The sequence below is a fragment of the Ambystoma mexicanum genome, chromosome 4q, assembly GCF_040938575.1.
Source record: "Ambystoma mexicanum isolate Mex_15411 chromosome 4q, UKY_AmexF1_1, whole genome shotgun sequence".
Classification (NCBI taxonomy): Eukaryota; Metazoa; Chordata; class Amphibia; order Caudata; family Ambystomatidae; genus Ambystoma; species Ambystoma mexicanum.
In genome coordinates, this window is record NC_090928.1 from 1,190,782,951 (window position 1) to 1,190,803,241 (window position 20,291).

The 20,291-nt window shown below is 44.3% G+C and overlaps 1 protein-coding gene across 1 annotated transcript in view; it reads right to left on the reverse strand.

Annotated features, from left to right (window-relative positions):
* DNAH8 (dynein axonemal heavy chain 8) overlaps nt 1-19,823 on the reverse strand; it is an 8,835,797-nt gene extending 8,815,974 nt beyond the window's left edge. The window contains exon 1 of the mRNA XM_069608756.1: nt 19,389-19,823. The gene's annotated coding sequence lies outside the window, so the exon portion shown is untranslated. The remainder of the gene's footprint in view (nt 1-19,388) is intronic.
* Between the last annotated feature and the right edge of the window lie 468 nt (nt 19,824-20,291).

A 20,291-nucleotide genomic window follows, 5' to 3' on the forward strand; every position in this document is an offset into this window, starting at 1 on the left:
CATAAAAATTGAGTGGTGACTGAAATTGTTAGGTTGTACTTTAGAACTCACATAAGCACTATTTAGGACCACATTCACAAATATGTAATCTAGAGTAGAAAGGTGAGTCCCTGGGCTCCAGGTAGGTAGCACCTTCCCTCCTACAACTTTCATTGTGTTAATAAGACTCATACACAGTGCCATATCATTAACCACTACCTCAGTCCATTTTGTATTTTTGGTTGGTTAGGCAGGTTTTCACCAATAATCTTCCAGTTGTCCTCCATTTGATCTGGAATAATGCAATTCGAGTTTAAATCCCCACCCACCATGCTCTTACCTTCCAGGTACAAGGATACCTAAGTACAAATCGACACAGAGATCACCAGGAGAAAATCCTGGTGGTCTGCCACCCCATTATGCACAAAGATGTGCGTAATCAGCAAATTAAATCAGACGTCCAAAGAAGACAGTGATGTAGCAATGACACCAAAAGGAAGGTTAGGGAGAAGAGTCGTTCTCAAACCCATTGCAGAACTCACTGCGATGATCAAGCCCCTCAAAGCCCTGCCCCCATTACCCGGGCGTGCACTCTATGCACCTGGTAACCATTCAATGCCAAATATTGTAATAGCCATGACTCCTGGATTAAAATAACGTTCCCCCACCTCAGTATTTTCATTGCTTCCATGTTACTAGATAAATTAGAACTGCCAGGAGAGTTTCAGGAAACAACTCTCAAATTAGAGTGATCACCATTCTCTATACTAAGTTTGGGCATGCTACGGCTATGGATTAGTCTTTTTCCACAGAGTGGATGTAACTCGAGCCCAGTTTAGATCCTCAGAGCCTCTGCTTGTAAATCGATCTTGTTATTCACAGTTAAACCTCTAGGTCCCATATTTAGGCACATAGTGAGGGCCCCATCATCCCATTGCTTGATAGGCAACTGACCCCCTCCTCCAAATGAAGAATGACGTCCAATTCCTTAAAGTTCCTCGCTTCTGCTAGGACTAATTATTTGACCACTCTAGACGTAAAGTAAAGGTGGCAGCAGTTGGTGTCTTCAAGGTTTGGAAAAGCAACCCGACCAATGTCGGTAGAAGAAACTTCGCAATTTCTGCTAAAATTATCAGCACATTGCTCCTGTTTGAACATACACGGGTAGCGGGCCCCAGGATGCTGGACATGCAGACTTTGTGTTGCCCGTTCATATACCCATCATCCCCACCTTAGACTGGACCCTAATGTTAGCCCCTGACCAAACCCTGGGTTTCGAACTTCTATATTTGCCGTCAGCATCCTTAGCATTTCTAAGTATGATATAAATTTTGGAACCTTGTACCGGCAACCTCTTTACCTCATTGGTTTGGGGGGGTACACTCATATAGCTTATCCAATAGTTGTCCCAATCTCGAATGTAGCCTTGGGCATAAACTCTGTGGTACATTTTGACCACACAATTCTTTTTTTATTCTTCCACTCCTCCCAGTTCATATTATTAGACCCCTGACTGGGCAATTGACCGCTCCCAATTAAGTGAACAATACGAGAGTTGGAAGGGATAGGGGCATCAATAGTCTGGTGTTGAGTTAGCTCTCTTTCCCTAGGCGTATCCACCTTAACTTCCACTTTGTCTGCCCTACCAAATGACACCAAGTAATTTTTCTTTTGCTCCTTATTATTAAGCAGTTTTTTAGCTTTAAAAATGAAGGCAGTTGAATCTACTGGATCCCTCCTCATTACAAAACCCTGCTTTCACTGCCTCCTTAAAGTTTCTGCAAATGATCCCACCTCCAAGGGTTTACAGAATGGAGCAACCACCTACCTCCAATTCCTGGGCTTTTGGGTTTAGGGAATCTTTTATAGTTTCACCCTTGGATACACTTTGATCCGGGCCAACAAAAGTACTAAAATTATTGGTGTCATCACTGATAGCAATTGGTTCCAGTTTCACCAGATACTTTGGAGGAAGCAATGTTTCCTCCCTCGTAATAAGCAGTGAGTCCTCTGTATCTCCTTATAAGTAAGTTGCAAGGCCACCCAAATAGGGGAAGGCTCTGCCACTGTTAACAATTTAATTCTACTCACATTTTCAATCTTCTCACCCGGCTGAACCAATATCAAACTATGCTCTTTCAATTCATGCAAAATAATGTCGTAGATGTTGATGAACAAACTCAGGACCATGGTCAGAGCTGAAACCATTGGATGGGTTAAACAAATTCGCTTGTCAACCTCCCTCAAAGTATAATGCATCTCCCCCTCACCCAATGAATCAAAGGCATCAGTGCTGGGGAGCTGAGTCGCACTTTCCAACATAGCATCACCTCTCCCAATCAGGTTGGTCAGAGGAGTAGGGGAGTTGGGCTTCGAAGCATCACACTCATAGGGATGCCACTAGATCCCCCTCCTATCGTTCCCTCCATCTCCAAATCCGCAAATTCAATGATACTTAGGTCATGGATCCCTCCAAAATCGGCCTTGTCGTTCACAGTATTCATTAGTGAGTGACCAATAAAAGCCATTGCTTTAGTTGGGACAATTGTAATTTCAGTACTAGTTCCCACCTTTTACCAAAATAGGAATCAATTATGCGTTGGCCCGCAATAGGCGACTTCGTAAAAGTTTGGTTCACCAAAATTCCCTTACGACTGCAAGGACAATTCTGAGTTTTCAAACCCATAAGATCCCCACTCGACCTCATAGAAGGTTGATTCTCAGCTAAATTCCCCTGTCCCGAACTGTGACTTCAAAGTTACAACACTCATTCCCGGTTGCATTGGGAAGGGCTAACAAGGGGACAGCCATAACTGAGTCAACCTTTAAAGTTTGAAGCCCTCCCAAAGACATTTTTACTTTATCACCTCGGCTTCCACTAGACGCCGGTACCGGCATCCCGGTCAACTCCAGAGGGTTAATGGTCGAGGGACCAACAGTGGTCAATTGGCTCCTCAAACCGTTACGCATTACACTTCTTCGACAGAGAATCCCTGTTACTGAAACCCAGTAAACTCACTACAAAAGTGAACACCAGCAGCGCTAGTTGGCCCCTTTTGCACAATAAGCCACGGTGCAGATATGCAACTGTGCAAATATACAAAATAGCACAGCTACTACATGCAAGTGTGCAAATATGCAGATAAATAGAAAGTGCAGAACTGCCAACACAAACCAATACGTGCAAATATGCAGAAATGCAAATATGCAGATATCTACCTATGGAAAAATATAAAAAATGCCAAAGTGCAATACAGCATTATATTTTCAAAATGTGGCAACCAGCTCACAACTTCCTAACCACCTAACTAACGGGACATTGATTAGAGCTGCAGCAAACAACAATTCACTGAATAGAACAGTCCAAAATACACCAATGGCAATGGGTTTTTGTTAAAAGTCAGGTAGAAAAGGTTAAAATAGTAAAAAGCGTTAAAAAAGAAGGGTTACTAGGTAAAAAAAAAGGAAAAAAGAGGAGAAGAAAGAAAATCAATTACTTTTTTTATTTTTTTTATTTTTATTCGTTTGTTCAAACCTTTAAAAAGAAAAACAAAACGTTTTCCCTCCCTCCTCTTCACACTGTTAAATCGTAAGTCCACACTTAACACACAGTACTCAATAGGTCCGATAAACTCCGACATCAAATTTCTCTGATTTTACTTAGACACTGAGTTTACTTTCTGCTCGTCCAAGCGGGCTTTTAGCCCTCAAAGAAAGTTTACTAGTGCAAATAGTACTGATCTGTTTGACCAATCAAAGAGTGCAAATCAATTGCAAGATAAATACATACATAGCAAAAAAGCAATTGAACCAAAATAAACGCAATAATCTCAGTACTCTCTATACTCTGTGATATGAACCCTCAATATGAAGCAATATGAAAAATAATTGGTTAGGCGTTAAGGAAGGATAAAAAGGAAAAACAGAAAAAAAAGAAAAAGAAAAGATAAAGTCAAAATGTATCCAAAAAGTGTGCACTCAAGGAAATAACTGAAAGTAAATTCAAATTTGAGTTGGAGCGGGAGCAAAAGCTAGAAGCTAGCAGTAGGCGGGCCAGGACAGTGGAACTGCTGGCCCAATAATGAATGTTGAGTCAACGTAGAATTCCAGGACGAGTCCCTGGTGACTCAAGGCACTAGACTCTAGACACTGGTCCCCGTTACCATAGGGACCGATCACAAATCCACCAAATAGTCAAACTACAAACTATGCAGGCTATGTCGTCCTTCAAAGTATCTGCGGTGGCACACTCCCACGTAGACAAACTATTCACAGCAAGACAAATAAGTCCAGTCCAGAGGCTCCCACCAGCAGGCTATGGTACCATTGGCAACCCTTCCTCCTGGTACCACACTCCTGCGGTTCAAGAAAACCTCCCTAAGAAAGGTTTGTGGGAAAATTCCAGCCCAGAATATGAAAACCGCAAACAACTTCAGAAGGTAGATGTGTGTGTGCGCAACTACATAGTTGCAAAATTAGCTTACTGCGTTTTGTATTGCTGCAGAGGGTAACAGATCAGTTAATCCAGTGACGTGGGGGATCAGAGGCAAGGAGAATCGAGGACACTGCCTCATGCCCTCATCCCAAACCCTCAAAACACTCCTGCAACACTCTGCTTCACTACGCGAAGTATGTGGGTGTTATAACAGGTCTCCTCCTCCTTAAAAGTTGCCAGTGAGAAAAGACTGCTTTCAACTTGCAGGTTCCTCCATGACAATGGTATGCCTCAAAACACTCCTGCAACACCCTGCTTCGCTCCACGAATTGTGTGGATGTTATAACAGGTCTCCTCCTCCTTGAAAGTTGCCAGTGAGAAAAGACTGCTTTCAACTTGCAAGTTCCTCCCTGACAATGGTATCCCTCAAAACACTCCAGCAAAACTCTGCCAGAATTATTTAATAAGCTAAAAGCAGAAAATATTTTAAAATAAGATCATGGCACCAAATTGATTTCTAAAATGGGTTAGCAGCATTTACAAACGGCAGGCACACGTTCTAGATAATTCAATTTAAGGTAAGAAGGCCTTCTCAAGCATGGTCACAGGAAATCTGAGACCTCTGCATTTGATTCCAGAGATGCTCATCTAGTACTGTTTTTAGTTTTGGCTATTTGGGGCGCTGAAAGCTCTACCTTCAAAGTCGGAAGTATTGTCATTAAAATAAGAGCTTTACCATAAGAGCTTAAAATAGGGGCTTTGAATGTAGGTTTGTAATACTTTTCAATGCAGATGACATGAGGATGGATTTCTGTAGTTTAGCTATGTGTCCCACCCTTTTAACGCCGATTGCTAAGTGAAGTCTATATGATTTTCCTCTCATTCCCATCCATTTTCCTTCCAACCACACCTCTTTTTGCACTCTTTGACCGAATGTGTATTGTGTGGTGAATTTGCCAACCATATTTACTTCCAAAATGGCAGCCGTCATCTGTTAATGTTATTTAAAAGTTATTTGACTTGATTGCAGTGTGTGTTTGTTTCTAGAAGTAAGCCATTTTTGTTTCTAGTTGCTGTCTCACGTGTGGTGGATGTTGCTGCGGTCCTTACTCGGAACATTGCGGAATGTTACTCATATGCAGACAACATGCAAATCCTGGTTCGTAGATCTTGACCGGGAGGGGGTGTTATCCCGTCTGTGTGACTGCCTGTTGGCTGTGGGAGACTGGATGACCTCCAGCTGGCTCAAACTTTATGAGGACAAGACGGAGGTCCTGGTTGTTGGGACCTCCTCTGTATCATATTCCTTCTTTCTTACCTTCTTCGCTGGGTTTGTTTGCCATTCCGGTGAGGGTGGTGAAAAGCCTGGGGGTTTATCTGTCCGCATCCTTGTCTATGGCGTCGCAGGTTAGTACAGAATGTCAGGTGGGGCATTTTTTGTTCTCTGCAAGATTCTACCTTTTCTTCCGTTTTCACTTCGCCCTTTAGTTGTGGCTTCTCTTGACTCCAGTAGGTTTGACTACTGTCGCCCCCGTTGCCGTAGCAACATATGGAAACAAGAACAGCCGCCGGAATCTCATCGCTGCAGCCCGAGGTCCCAATAGGCCCGTGGAGCCTGCCAGCCCCGCCCCTACTGCTTTAAAGGTAGTGGGAGGCGACCGACAGGCAAAGCCACGAGGCGAAGGCCCAAGGATAAGGCCACAATAGGAGCTCTGATCTGCTCTGCTGCAAGAGCATGAACAGGCTAGGAGCAGGAAAACCCCACCGGCCACCGTCATCACTGCACCGAAATGCCCATTGCTGGCATTATCAGAAGCTGAATTGAATTTGCCCGATACGGCACACAAGGAGTCTGCTGGCCTCACCAAGATGGCTGCCCCCATTGCCGTAGCAACATATGGAAACAAGAACAGTTGCCGGAATCTCACCGCTGCAGTCCGAGGTCCCAATAGGCCCGTGGAGCCTGCCAGCCCCTCCCCTAGTGCTTTAAAGGTAGAGGGAGGCAACCGCCAGGCAAAGCAGTGAGGTGAAGGCCCGAGGATAAGGCCACAACAGGAGCTCTCATCTGCTCTCTGCTGCTCGAGGGTGCTCCTCAAATACCCAGATAAGAGCCTCTCTCCTCAGCGGCTCACCATCACGCTCACTCGTAGACTCTCCCGCCTATGCGCCCGTACAGTAGCCCCGCCTGCCGCTAGTTTACCTCTGTCACCATGCCTCAGAAACGAGCGCCTGTACACCAGGCTAACCCTTCCCTCCACTGCACCGCATATCCTGACCACTCTAAGGCCGGTAGTAGCAGCCGCCATGGCTTATCTACTCTACTGCGCCCCCTCCACATCCGGGCCATCTTTCAATCCTAAGGTCCACAGCACCAGGATTGAAGCTGCCTCCTGCATGACGCCCCACACTGATAAGCTGTGGCACACCTCAGAGATCCGGCAATACCATGCAGTAGCCCATCCTAAACTATCTCCAGTGACCATAAACACTCTGTCTGCAGCCTACATTGCAGCCACTACTGAACGCGATGTGTACTCCTACTGAACGTGATGTGTACCCGCCCCACAGTTAAAATTGTTAATATATGCCCCCCCATTACTGCCAATGTAAATCATGTTGGTCGGCCCCCTATTACTGCCAATGCCAAACTTGCTGTGTGCGCCACCACCTCTGCCAATATAAATCATGTTGGGTGCCCCCCCTTTTACTGCCAATGCCAAACCTGCTGTGTGCGCCACCACTTCTGCCAATGCCAAACTTGCTGTGTGCATCACCTCTGCCAATGTAAATCATGCTGTGTGTGCCACCACTTCTGCCAATGTAAAAATTATGCTGTGTGCACCACCACTTCTCCCAATGGCAAACTTGCTGTGCGCACCACCTCTGCCAATGTAAATCATGCTGTGTGCGCCACCACCCCTGCCAATGTAAATTATGCTGTGTGCAACACCACCTCTGCCAATGGAAATCATGATGTGTGTGCCACCACCTCTGCCAATGTAAATTATGCTGTGTGCGCCACCACCTCTGCCAATGTAAATCATGTTGGGTGCCCCCCCCCATTACTGCCAATGCCAAACTTGCTGTGCGCACCCCTACTTCTGCAATGTTTATCATGTTGGGTGTGCCACCACTTCTGCCAATGCAAACTTGCTGGGTGTACTACTACCGCTTCTAATCATGTTGTGCATGCCGGCTCTCCCAAGTACCCCCTTTTTCTATCCAATCAAGAACAACACGTCCTCTGCACCTACTCCCAAATCAGACAGCCTGAGCACATCAACCATACTTAAGTGTGCCCTCATCAATGCGCGATCACTTCCTGCGCATGCTTTAGACATCCCTGACCTTCTCTGTGACTCCAACCTCGACCTACTATTCGTCAGCGAGACATGGCTTCACGAAGCCTCCGGCCCAGCACTGTCCCTTGCCCTACCCAAGGGCTACACAATTTTTAGACAAGACCGGAAATCCCAAAAAGGAGGAGGGGTTGCACTGATCGCTAAGCAATCCATCCCCATCAGAAGAATCCAAGGAGACCTAGGCCAGAACTGCGACTACATGCGCATCAAAATTAACCTCTCGCCCAGCTGTACCATCACCGTCCATGCAACCTACCGCCCACCAAGACCAACTACAGAATTCCAAGAAGCACTCTTGCACCTCATCGGTGACACCCTCAAGGAATCCACTATGTCCATCCTCCTTGGTGACAAGAATCTCGGCCTCAATGACCCCACAGATGGAAATGCCTCCTCCCTCAACAACGCCCTCGCTACACTCGGCTTCAAACAAGCAGTGTCAGAACCGACCCATAACAAAGGTCGCACCCTGGATTAGTATGCCCAACACAATTGTCCACTATGAATCCCAGTCATCACCTCCATTCCTTGGTCAGACCACGCGGCTATCCATTTCAATCTTAACTATGCCAAAGTCCCGACCACCACCCAAGGGACACTGCCGCCTGCCCTCACTAGGAGCGCCAAGCAACTCACCAAGGAAAGGCTACTCCCACATCTCCAGGTTCCAGAACTTGAGCACCCATTCACTAATGATCCAGACACCCTCGCAGCCACCTACAACCACGTCATCTCCAAAGCCATAAACACCATTGCACCCCTTAAGCAAAGAAAAGCCAAACCATCAGACAAGCCAATTCCTGGTACACCCAGGATCCTGAAACCTCGCTGACAAAAAACGATCAGCTCTCTCTGCTTTGCAAACGAAACCTAATGACGCCACCAAACTTGCCTTTAAAAACATCGCTAAACAATACAAATCCGCTGTCATCACAGCCAAAGCTACTTCCGTCAACTCCAGGATAGTCAACGCAAAATCTGGGACCAGAGAAATCTTTGCAATCTTCAGAGAACTAGAAACCCCTACCCACCTTCCAATCCCTTGAACAAAGACAAAGATTGGTGCAACAACATTCAAGAAGCCATGCTCAATAAACTGAACACCCTCCAAGAAAAAATCATCAGCCACCAAAAAGCCTTAATGCTACAACTATCTGATCTTAACCGGAACACCCCAGCTACAGCCAAAATTCCAGCCTTCTCATTCCAGGAGATGACAGAAAAGGAAGTCCTATCCATACTCAACTTAATCAAGCCTTCCAACTGTAAGGGTGACTCATGACCTGCCCAGCTCATCAGGGACAGCGCGCCCACCCTAGTACCGTTCTTCACTGCCTTCATCAACGCTTCATTCCAATCAAACCAAGTGCCCTCCTGCCTCAAAGAGGCCTGGGTGCGCCTGCTGCTGAAGAAACCTACACTTGACCCAAAATCACCAGGGAACTACATCACAACGGTCCTCTTTCTTCTGAAGATTCTAGACAAAGCAGCATACATCCAAATCCAGAAATACCTAGAAACTCATCATCTGCTTGGCCCCCGACAGTCGGGCTTCTGCCCCAACCATGGCACAGAGACCGCATTATTGGATCTCAAGAACCAAATTGATGACCTCAGAGATGTGGGCAAACCGTCCCTCCTATTACTCCTCGTCCTCTCCGCGGAATTCGACCTGGTGGACCACGTCACCCTATGCCACCACCTCTCAACGGCTGGCAATTTCTCACCTAATGCCATTCCGTGGATCGCATCCTTTCTCAGTGGAAGAGCAATGAAAGTCTTCTCAGATCAAGCCTGCGCACAACCACACCTAATCAAGTGCGGGGTTCTGCAAGGGTCCTGCATCTCACCCACCCTGTACAACCTATTCACTAGATCTCTATTCAAATACCTCAACCTGATGGGCATCACATACATCAATTATGCCGACAATACGCAAGTCCTCATCCCCCTGACGGCCGACCAAAAAACACTCACTTCCATTTATACCACCATCCAGACATGGATGGGCGAAAACTGGCTCTGCCTTAACAGTGAAAAGACCAAACTTCTTATCATCGGCTCTCCGACCACAATCAAAAAAATGGATTCCCAATATGATTCCTTCCTCATTGATAGCTCTCGCATCCCTGTATCCCAGTCAGTCAAAACATTGGGAGTTTACCTGGATTCTAATCTCATCATGACAAGACAGGTGAACGCAATTTCATCAGCGGCAGCCTACCACTCAAAACATATCACTGTTGCCAGGCCCTTCCTTATGCAACAAAACTCCCTCATCATTGCAAGAGCAATCATAGGATCACGCCTAGACTACTGCAACACACTCCTACTACGCACATCGGCAAGGAATATCAAGAAACTTCAAACAGTGCAGAACAATGCACTTAGAGCAGCCACAGGGATCTCTAAAAGAGACCACATCTCGGCTACCAGGAAATCCGTCTACTGGCTACCCGTCAAAGAACGAATCCTCTTTAAATCCCTTGCACTGAGCCACAAATGTCGCCATGACACAGCACCTCGCTACCTCGCACAAAGATTCTCTGCGCCCCCATTGTTAGGGAGACTTCTCTGTTAAGGCTAATTTCCCAAACCTAGTGAGTCCCCCATCAGCTTTGCTGGATTTTTGGGGTTTATTTTTTTCTCCTGCTAAGAGTGAGACTCTTTTTCTCCCACTCTTAGGCATGATTTGAGAATGTCCTTTGACTGTGAATGTGTTTTATGGGTTATGGGGTCTTTTACTCCATAGGGCTTCATGTGTTTTTGGTATGTGTGTTACACAGCCCACTCAGTGCAGTAACACAGGGGTGTCATAGTGACCCCCAAGCATAGACTCCATACCCTCGGACTGACTACTGTCTCCCAGGGCATGTAAAGTCACCATTGGCTTTACTAGTCTCAAATTGTGAACAGAACCAGTACAAACCATCATATTGTGGAAGTACTGGTAGGGGTAATTCGATTGCCCCTGGGTCTGTTTTCCAAGGGGGCACTGTCCAGTCCCCCCCTTGTCGAATTTCTGGATGGTGGCAGTGGATACCATGCGAAATATTCCACCAGAATATTTCTTATGGGATTTTCCCATTGATTTTAAACGCACCACTTTTTGGTGCAATGTTAAAGATACCTCCAGGTTATTTATTTAATATTTATTCCCCGGTTGGGTCTTTTTGCCAGGACTCGGTTTTAAAATGGCGTTTGTGTTCGCCTCTGAAACTCTAACCCAAGTCGAGCCCTTTGTTCCACTTTCTGGCGGGCTTCTGCACAGAAGCCCTCCAAATGGTGCCACTCTGTCTGGGGTCTACAGGATGTGTGGGAGGGGGATTAGGCACCCTGGACTGAGTTGCCTTGGCAACTCAAGTCGCACTCTTGTGTGATTGGCCCAGTGGTGAGCCGCCTGGCTCACCACTTAGCATGTTTGAGTGACAGCTAGGGTGTTGAATGGGGGGTTTTCTGCATAAAAGCAGGGCTTTGGGGACTGGAACTTCAGAAGTCGCCACAGGACCTAAAGAATCTGAAGAGGGGAGAAGCTGAGCCATCTACAACGACGACACCACCGATGGAGCCCTGCTGTACGAACTCACCACTTCCCAAACGACAGAGGAGATCTTCTTCTGTCCAAGGTGTCCCGTAAATCCTGGACTTTCCAACTGGGTTGGCCTCCAAACCTTCTAACTTTATCTTTCTGAACTGATCCACCCTCTTTTGACATTTTCTGCAAAGACTTTGAGTGCATTTCCACTGTGTGATCTTGGGCACATTCCGCCTTGCTCTCTCCAAGAGTGGGCCTGGCCTATGAACTTTGGCTCTACAGCAGACCCTGCCTTTCTTGACTTGCTGTGGTTTCTTAAAAGTGTTGGTACCGTGTTATTTCCATTCTCTGCCTTTTTCTCTCCCTTTTTAACAAATTATTGGAGTGCCATCTAAGGTTACACGCTCACCTCTGTTTTGCTAATAAGTGGTGTCTTAACCTAGACTTGTCAAATAATTAACTAGGGAGGAGTATATACTTATAGTGACTGTGTGTGAACTTGCTTGATATATTAGTGCCAGTGTATTTTCATGAGTGTGTTTTAAATAAATAATTATATACTTTTACTACCAAAGCTCTGGTCAGTTTTTGCTTGTGCTACTGTATTTTTTGCCCTATTGTGTATACTCTATATACTGCCTAACTCTTCTTGAGAGATGTCCGACTGCTCAGCCACAGCTACCAGGTAAATCTGGGTGGTGCAGACTGCTACCAATCGGGTTTACTGCTTACTCCTGTGGTCTTAAACTTTTTGCAGTGGTCCCTAAGGGAACTGCACAGGTTTCTGCCTAACACTGGTGTACAGCGGTGGGATTTGTATTGAGTATACATTTTAGTGTGCTTTTAAGTACCTTAATGCAACTAACCACAAAGCTTAACACTAAAAAGATTATTTTCTAAACCTGTCAACTATGGAAAGTTAAAGTCAAGAGTCCCTTGCTACAAAAACTGCAGATTGTTTAAGAGTTCTCTGTAAGCATAAGAATCTCCAGACTAAAGGCAAGAAAATGGAGCTAATAGAAAGATTGTTAGCAAACCAAAGTCTGGGTAGTGATTCAGAGGAGCCTACTCTCCCAGCAAATGTAGATAACAGTGACGATATTGATATAGATCAAAGTAGTGATAATCTTGAGGCAGGGTCAGAAGAGGAGGGTGAGGCTGTTGTAGTTGTCCCCCCTGGGCCTCTGTCTGCTCTACCAGCTGTACCTACTGGACCTTTGCCAGGTCCCCCAGTTAGTCCTCAATGTATTGAACTAGAGAAAATGAAGCTTGAATTGGAGTTTAAGAGACTTAATGCTCAAGCAGAACAAAGGCACCAAGAATTAAGGCTCAGAGAAATGGAGCTCAAGCATGAGCTAAAGATGAAGAAATTGTCTGTTGAAAATGCTTCTCTCTCCGGATCCTCTAGGAGTTCCTGTCCCAAAAGACCCTGGATCCCTAAAGAGATTGTGGGTATGTATGAGCCTAAGTTGGATGTGTTACATTGGTTGGCTATGTTTGAGTAGAACCATGGGCTCCAGGACATCTCAGGGAATGAGTTACTTCCTTGGTTGTTCTCTAGGCTCCCCCTGTTGCATCTGATGTGGTTATGGAGTTGGGGGAGGCGGATAGAAGGGACTATGAATGTGTGAAGCTAGCTTTAATAGCTGTATTTGGGACGACCCCTTCCCAGTACCTTAAGAGGTTAAGGACCCTCAAAAATAATGATGGTACCCCTTTTGTCTACCTGGGTGAATGAGTGTTTGAAAAACTTAAGAGGGATGGATTAAGGGTTACAGAGTTAACACTTATGAGGGAATGAGAAATCTTGTAATGTTGGAGTCCATTTATGATGCCTGCTCTCCTGAGCTCAGACAGCACTTAGCTGATTCAAAGGAAATAGATCCTAGAAAGCTAGCTAAGGCTGCTGACTCGTGGGTTGCCAACAGGGCTACTCACAAGGATTCTGGGGCAACTCAGAAAAAGGATGAAGGGAAGCAGCCACCAAAAGGAAACCAAGAGACTTCTAATACCTCCCAACCCAAAGAGGGCCCCAAACAACAAAATAACCAGGGTAAGCCCCAAGGTAAGCCTAATATGGCTAGTGAGTCCTCTGTTGTCCAACCAGAAAGAGGTCAGCAGAAGCCCCCATTCCAGAGAGCATTTGGAACATGCTATCTCTGTGGGGCAACTGACCATTTCAAAGGAGATCCAAAATGTAAGGGTAAACCTACAGGGATCAGCACAGTCTCCTTAGCCTTCACTCCTGAGGAGGAAGTCCAAATGGCTAGTGCTCACTTTGAAGTCTTTGCTGAAGAACCTTTGGGTCTTCAAGCAAGTGTATCATTAGGGTCCATGGGTCTGGTTAGTAATCAGAATAGGAGTGTGTATGACTCCATACCAGAAAACTCTAAAGTTTATTACATGGACAGTGTTCTTGTCAATGGCCAGGATACTCCTCCCAGGCGAGACTCTGGGGCCAGCAGAACAGTAGTGGATGAAAGCTTTTTCAGGCCTGAGGATGTTGCTAAGGCACCCAAAGGTCCCACTAAATTTTCTGGAGGTCCTGTCCAAATGGTTCCAATTCTACCAGCCCTCATGCAGTGTAACAACATGACAGTGATGATTCCTGTCAGTGTTCAGACTGAGGTGCCTGGGAGAGTCCTGTTGGGGAATGATCTAAGAAGTCCATCATCGATACATCACATCTTACAATCATTATAGAGTAAAATGGATTGGCTGATGATAATGATAGGAAACGGATATTAAGCTGGTTAAAAATTACTAAAACCTGTCATTGCATCATTATCTATTTACAATTTTTAAAATCTCGGCAATGAGTAAATAAAATAGTTCCATAAAATAAGTCAAGTTGCAATCATTGCCATTCATACAATGTTGGCATATTTCAAAGAGATTACTTGTATCTTTTGTGTTGTCAAATGATTTTAAGTATCTATTACCCAATTCTTGCAGACATTCACATTGCAACATAAGATGTACCAAGGATTCGACTGCGTCATTGCCACATAAGCAGCACATACGCATTGCTCTAGGAAGACCTCTAGGAAGACCTTGCTGCGCAACTTTAGTCTCTAGAGCATCACTAGTATTAAGCTTCATCAGCAGGTACGTACTATTTTAGGACTATGATAAGCATTAATATACTGTGGTAGCAAGACACGGTCATGCAGGTATAGAAAGAACGGACTGCTGTGAGATTTGGTTGCAAGTTCAGTCAAATTACATTCAAACCCTAATTCTAACACATGCTTTCTTAGCCAACTTTTAAAGTTACATGTCCCAAGTAACATTGAGCTATGAACATACTGATCATTCCATATCTGGAAAACAATAGAATTCTTCCCCAGTGTTCCAATTTCATAACATCTCGCCAACTGAGAATAAGCAACAATAAAAACAGCCACTATGGAATCATTTCTAATGCTACAGAGATTATAGTAACACATTACCAGTCCTCTAATGAATTTGTATTTGATACACTTCATGTTGAACTCCAGGTACAAATATTCTATAAAGACACATTTTGGTAACTGCATGAGCTTGTGCAATATTTTCGTTTAAAATGTCTTTATCTCTTTGGTAAATTTGTGTCCCCAGACCTCAATAGCGTACATAAGTATTGCACAAATTTTGAATGGGTACAACAACAAAACAGTACTGGATAGAATGCATTGACAGTAAAAAGGAACTAGCAAAAATTGCTGTCTGAAAAGGAAATGAGACCTGGCTCAAAGTCTGTTACCATACAAACCTTTAGTAGTACAGTGGTAGAGTGTAGGCCTGCGCAGCATGAGGTTTGGAGTTCATGAGGTTTGGAGTTTGAGAGCAGTTTCTGACATTTCTTTTTTTCATAAATTCATTTAAAATATCCGAAAGTGATTGAGAGGGTATTTTTCACTTGTTTAATGTGTCTGAAGTCATTTAAACAGTACATTTTACATCAGCCAGTCCAAAGATTGGTGACATGCTGTGGCACGCTTGTGTTATAAGTGCTTTAAACCATACAATTGCTGAAAATTATTTAATGTAAGACAAGAGGGCAAGAGGAGTGCGGCCAGAAGTACTATTTGAAGCAAAGAGAAGTCCGATTTGAAGGTGATATGAAGAGAAATGTAGGTGGCATGATGCGATATGGAATACATTGACAGTGAAAAAGGACTAACAAAACTGCTGTCTGAAAAGGTTATAAGACCTGGCTCAGTGTCAAGTATCAAGCAGACTGTTCGTACAGTAGTAGACTATAGGCCTCCAAAACATGAGGTTTGGAGTTCAAAAGCAGGGTCTGAATTTATTTTTATTTTCTTTTATTTTTTTATAATGTCATTTACAATGTCCCACAATGATTAAGAGGGCATTTTTCAATTGTTTAATGTGTTTGAAGCAATTTAAACAGTACATTTTCCATAAGCCAGTCCAGTGATTGGTGACATGCTGTGTGTCACATTCGGCTCCTACGCCTTCTCTAACTGTGTTAGGGTTAGGGAGAATGCTCAAAAATGGCTGATTTCCCTTACCTAATGAGTCCCTCAGCAGCTTTGCTGGATTTCTAGGGTTTATTGTTTTCACCTGGTAAGAGTGTGTGCCTTTTTCCCACTCTTACATGTGCTTTGCTGTGTGTGTTTTTACCATTTTGTGATCTTGGGCTCTGGAGCCTCACCTACTCCATGAGCATCATTTTTTGTGTGTTACACTGCATCTTCAGTGCAGTGACACAGGATTGTCTTTTAGACTTCCCACTGACTCCATTTTTCTGGGACTGACTACTGTCTCCCAGAAACATGTAAAGTTGCCATTAACTTTATGTAGGCTCTTTAAATTACAGACCCAGTACACCCCATCTTTCATGAGTATTGGAAAGGGTTAATTCGTATCCCTTTTTGTCTGTTTCTCTTGGAGCACTGTTTCACTCCCTTTACATCAAGACTTGGTTGGCGGCAGTGGTCACTACCCTATTTTTCATACCGCGGTTATCTTATATAACCATGGTATTGCTTTAGGCTATTTTATTAGCCTCGAACATATACCCACTTGACCAAATATATTTTATTTCGGCTCCGGCTGGGTTTATTCACCATTTCTTTTTTATTAAAGTCTTTCTCGTGTTTTACTCTCCGCGCCAAACCAGGTTTAGTTCCTTTGTTGGCCGTCTTTTTGCAGGCTTCTGCACAGAAGCCCTACTTAAGGCGCCTGAAAGTCTGGCTAGGCAGGATGTGAGGTAGGTGTCTTCGGATCCCTGCCATGGGATCTCTTGGTAACCAAAGTCGCACTCCTGTGTGATTGGCTAAGGGGACTGTCCTTGCCAGGACAGCCACCCTGCTGTGTGATTGACAGACAGGCTATGTGAATGGGGGAAAACTGCATAAAAAGCAGGTCTCTGGGACTGGAAACGCAGAGTCGCCACTGGAACGAAAGAACCAACGAGGAGCTGATGGAAGAAGACCCCCCCAAAACGACTGAACCGCCCAGTGAAGCCCTGCTGCAGGTCCGAATCTTCAGAATCCGACTACAGAGAAGATTCTCTAGGAATCTTCTTCCCTTGAGCTGGTGGGACCAACCAGTTCGCCCAAACTTCAAGCCAGGACCCCTCCTCTGGTTCAATTCGCATTACAGAGCTACAGTGGGCCGGATAGCCAGGAAGGTCGGACCCTGCTTGGGTTTTAAGGAGCGCATCTTTTATTCGCTGCTTTGCTCTGCTGCTGGTTTCTTCCCTAGGTAGCGCAGGACCCTCCAGTCTTCCTACTTCTTGTCAGTCCGACAGTCGTTTCAGGAACCGTGAACCTGCAGGAACTACCAAGAACGTCCGCCTCAGCTACAGCTTCCTCTCCGTTTTGAGGTACTGTGAAAATCCGGTTGTTCCTTTCGTTCAGCCACGGGGAAAGTGTTTGAAATCTTTCTCCAATCCGAGGGCTTGTCCTTCTCTTCTCTTTGAACTAACTTTTCTGCCATCCAACCTCGTCGGGAACCCGTGGCACGAACTTTACCGCGAACTACTCTGAACCGTGTGATCTTGAGCAAAAGACTTTTGTCCTACTGACTTTGGCCCTACGCCTTTTCTACCTGATTCTATCACTGAGTTCCTCTTGCTCAATTGCCCTGAGTACGGTTGGTGTGGTTCAATTTCTATTAACTTTGTCTTTCCCTGCCTTTTAAATTGCTGGGGTGCCATTTTGCTCCCACTTTATTTTGTAACCTTAACTTGTCTGGAACTTATTGGGAGTGGTGTGGTGTATTAAGAGTGTGATTTTTAAACTGCTTTACTTTAGTGAAATGTTATATAACTGATGAATAAATAAATGTATATTCTTTTACTTGGAAACCTTGAGTCAGTGTTTGTTTGAATCATAGTAATTGCTCTCCTTTGTGTAACTATTTGATACTGCTCACTTGCTCTTTAGGTAAGTCTGGCTGCTCAGCCATCCCTACCACTTTACTGTGTAGTACAGGCTTGTACCAAAGGTGAATTTGTACTGTCACTTGTAGTCTTAATTGTGTGTGGTGTTGCCAAAGGGCACTGCATATAATTCAGCGTAACAAACTGGACCAACTTAATCACAACTACAACTAATGACACTGGGATATTTAGAGCAAATATAAACACCCTCAGCACACCACATGCACACCCACGACACAGATCACACCGACCACCTAGATGAACCAGTACTACCCCAGCTGTATATACAAAACTACAGACATGACATTCTCTGAAGTTCATGAACCCGAATCGTGTGATGCCCTCTCCGATTCTCTTCCTTACAAGCTCTCGCTCATTCTTCTTTTCTCCTAAACCTAAAAGCAAACAGTTGCCACACACAAGCTGAATAAAGTTCTTTACTTAAAAATTAACTCACTGATTATAAACAGTCATTGTTGATATCAGATTGGTACTGTATCAAATCAGGAATCCATAAGCTAAGTAAAATGTATTATTTCATCACTATGGTTCATGATGTTCACTCCGCATGCATCATTTGAATTTCTCACTAATAAATTGTGGCACCCCTTGCTAGCTGTCTTTTTTGTTGTGTTATGTTTATTGTGTTTATGTAGCGCTTTACGCCAAAGCGCCAGTTCACCTGATTATATTGCAGTTGACATGACAATCTATTCCTATTATATTCTGAGTGCGACAGCGCCTTTAATGAAATGCGTGTTGCTCCTTTGTAAAACCTCAATTAAATATAAATATTTTGAAACCCGCAATTTGACCGATACAATGATCCTGCCTGACCCGAAAACGGCACCAAACTACAGCTAATTAATTGCATGTTTTTTTTTAATCTCGGAATAGAGGTTGTAGGCAAAACACAGCAAAATGCACCATTTTAATTACAACATTCTGAGTCTACCACCCCACCACCTTGGCATAAAAAATGGGGATACACAGCACAGTGTCCTCCTTAGACAGAGAAATGGTTAGCATTAATGAAGCACTTATAACCCAGAGAATGTTAAAATAAAATAACAGTTCCCAACAGTTATGATAAGCATTTCTCTTCTCCAAGGAGAGGATGTATTCTCCATCCAAAGAGTAAACTGCTTAGAACATTTTTACTGTTTATGTAGATTACATTTTTTGAGCCTTTAGTGTACATGCAGGGTAGGACTTAGTACAAAGGCATTTTGGAAGCAATGTGCTTGCTTACTAAACACTTAAGAAATGGCTTTCATTATAACTCAGGGAGTACTATAATAAGTGCTATAAAAAACGGTCCCTTTTGCCTTAAGTGGCCCACTGTTTCAACTGCGCAAACCCGTGACTTATGTGTAATCAGAGAAACACTGATTAACCATCGTGGGCAATTGTTCTAGACTTTGATAGAATTACACCGTTGATATAATAAAACGCATCAAAAACTAAATGAACTTGGATTGGGCGGCATCACCCTCCCTTTTTTAATCCACTTAACCCAATATAACGTTTGTAAAATTGTAGTATTAAGCCACCAGCATTGAAAAAAATGGCATCGTATCCTCTTGTTTTTATGCGCTAAGTCTCATCTGACTTGCGATCTCATAAAATATGTAACATCATAGTTACAATTAAATGTGTATTCATTTTGAAAGCTGATCCTACCTTTTTTGGGCAAAGCGTAAAAGCAAACTGCCCTGCATCCGTTGGTAACCGCTTTTCAGCGCAGAGCGGTGCCACAGCGACCACCTTCCTCCGCCAAAGGCAACTGCGTCACAGGTTCCCCTCACGCGCAGTCTTCGGGCGCCGCTCCAGCGCGCGCCGTGGCTTCCTCATAAGGATCCGACCGTTACTGTCCAGGACCGTTGCTCCGAAGTATCAAATAAGCGCGTTTGCGAGAGCAAGGCATCCAAATCGGTGTTTGCCGGTACCTTAGTTTAAAAAAAAGCGACGACGCTTCTGTGTGTTAATTTCTACGACGACCGGTCGGTCACCCATCAACGTGTAGCCTCTCTTATGAAAGAACGGCGGGCCGGAAGTGCTCTGTTTATCTCACTCGGAATAATGCAGTGCCGAGTCGGTGGTTGCACACGTAACTGACACACATTCCTATCTTGTGGGAGGTAGGGTAGGCATCGTTAATGCAAGGGATACATATATGGCCCATGTGGCATGCATGTCAAAGGATGAGCTTAAGGTTTGTGCACAATGCCCATCTGAACCGTTTTTCTATTGGCAGACACCGCTGGAATTATTATTATATTTGTAGCTTTAAAGTACAGAGTCTGTTGTCAAGGTAGGCAGTAAACAAGTGTGTGCCCTCCAAAATCAGTTTGATCCGGTCAATCCATGTATAACTGCTTGTAATATCAATTCAGAGTTCTGGCTTTTCCCGTGCGAGTGAAAGACTGTATGGCCTTCTTTTATTTATTTATTTGCAATTAGTTTTCAACAAACCTTTACAAAATCGAAATAAAAAAACAAATCAGTACATCCTTTCGAAAAATGCAAACATATTGAGCACAGATATTGTTAAAAGGGCCAAACTGATTACAAAAAAATGTACAA